The sequence below is a fragment of the Penaeus vannamei genome, chromosome 29 (assembly GCF_042767895.1).
Source record: "Penaeus vannamei isolate JL-2024 chromosome 29, ASM4276789v1, whole genome shotgun sequence".
In the NCBI taxonomy this organism is placed as follows: domain Eukaryota; kingdom Metazoa; phylum Arthropoda; class Malacostraca; order Decapoda; family Penaeidae; genus Penaeus; species Penaeus vannamei.
Window position 1 is genome coordinate 18,007,194 of NC_091577.1, and position 2,500 is coordinate 18,009,693.

The window sequence follows — 2,500 nt, forward strand, 5'->3', positions numbered from 1 at the left end:
ATTGCAGGAAAGGCAATAACCATCCTATCCATATAATTTCATATTTGAAGTATTGAATCCTTGATATCTCTGTATATGTCAATTATAGCCCAAATTAGCAATATTCAGTCGCGTTGCTGAATATAGAAATATTGCCAGAACTGCTTAATTACCAGTAATAGAGGACATAATTGACTCAGTAATGATATTTTTCCCTGAACTTCATTAGTATATAGATACCATATTATCTGCATTTGTATGTTTGTCATTCGTTTAAGAATTTCTGTTTCCGCACAAAGGTTGATCGCTTCGTTACCACAGAAACGCTTTCGATTGCTTTAAAGCCATAAAAGGAAATTTTGTCTATAGGCCTACTAATCAGATTACGAAAGGGGGATTTTATATCGATATCGAATTACATAATGGAGAGCATAAAAACCTATAAATAAATATATAAATTAATGATATATATATATGTATATATATATATATATATATATATATATATATATATATATATATATATATATATATATATATTATATGTATATACATATACATATGTATATACATATAATAGAGTGAGAGAAAGAGAGAAAGAGAGAGAGAGAGAGAGAGAGAGAGAGGCGCGGATGCCCCTAGATTTCTTCAGTGTTCATGTAGTGTATCATTTTTTCGTATTCGTGCGTAAGAATCGGATTTTTCAATTATTTTGGATTATTAATGACATGAGAGGCGAAACAATGTAACGAGAAAGAATATGAGAAAAAAGAATAAAAACATTAGTAGGAAAAATTGATCATGTAGAAAAGGTATGAATGAGAATGAATTTCAAGAAATGTATTTGATCGGTTTCGAATATGACAGAAATCCATTTTTTATTTCCAATAGCAAATCACAACTCATAATTGATGGGGATAATTCTAATTGCGATGATGAAAAAGCCAGTAAAAAAAAAGTAAACAAAATTCTTCTCCATTAAGTAAATTCTTAGCCTACATCCGACCAAACCCAAGGCTGTTATTAGAAAGCTTTTCTGGCACATAAAACACACGCAATAATCATGTTATGATGCAGGTTGATGTTTCCTTGTCAGTAGCTGGCCATCGGTAAATAAGGAGGATCGTAACAAAGAAATATATATTATTCGTTTGTATTTACCGTTTTTTATTATTAAAATATCAGAAGGATGAGGGTAAAGGAATTATTAACTAAAAATTTGAAAACGTAAGAAAAAAAGTCACCATTATCGTCATCCCCATCATACTAATAGTATTTATAAAATGAAAAAATACGAATCACTAGTATCGACTTTACACATATTACGATAAGATTCCCTCGAATGTTTCAGGCGTAATAATCTATTAATATATTAAAATTGGTATTTACCATGTTTTTTTGTCATTTACATGATGGCTTCCTTTCATAGTCATTTTTCAATACTAAATCACTTCCAAGTATATATATATATATATATATATATATATATATATATATATATATATATATATATATATATATTTGTATTTCCTATTATTATCGTGATTATCATTTGTTACATTATTATCACTTGATATTCATATATCCTCACTCCACTTTCCGGTCAATAATTTTTTTCAGACATTTCATCAGCATCCCCCCTTTGCGTTGTCCCAATTTTCCATAGATACGCGAAACAAGCAGCTGGCGGGATAACACGAACTTCAGAAACTGCCAAAGCCGTCTATGTCTCGGGCAAAACTTAATTGACAAATATTCTAACAGCGCTTTATCTCGCCCTTGAAGGTCTTGGTCCATTTTTTGGATAACTTGGTACAATGTACTGTTTCCGACCTCGTCTCTCCTGCGTAACAGCCGACGGAATCCGAAGGCCCGCCCTCGACCTTCGTAGCTCTCGTCAAGCCGATATCTCCTCCTGAATCTCCGGCGAAGCCTGTTGTGAATTTGCCGCGATTCATCTCTGTGCCAGTGGCGAAGTCTGTGCCTATGGCTCCGCAACCCTCCTCTTCGCAACTTGAAGTGCTGCTGTCTCCGCCTATGGATCCGCGACGCTCCTCTTCGTAACTTGAGGTGCTGTCTGCGCCTATGGCTCCGCAATCCTTCTCTTCGTAACTTGAGGTGCTGTCTGCGCCTATGGCTCCGCGACCCTCTTCGTAACTTAAGGTGCTGTCTCCGCGACCCTCTTCGTAACTTAAGGTGCTGTCTCCGCGACCCTCCTCTTCGTAACTTAAGGTGCTGTCTCCGCGACCTTCCTTTTCGCAACTTAAGGTGCTGTCTCCGCGACCCTCCTTTTCGTAACTTAAGGTGCGACCCTCCTTTTCGTAACTTAAGGTGCTGTCTGCCCCTATGGCTCCGCGACCCTCCTTTTCGTAACTTGAGGTGCTGCCTCCGGCTATGGCTCCACGACTCCCTTCGCAACTTGTGGTGACGTTCATGCCTATGGCCCCGCGCCTCTTTCTTTCGCAGCTTCCCGCGATGTCTCATGCTCCTCTACGCCAAACTTGAGGTTTTGATAGAGTCT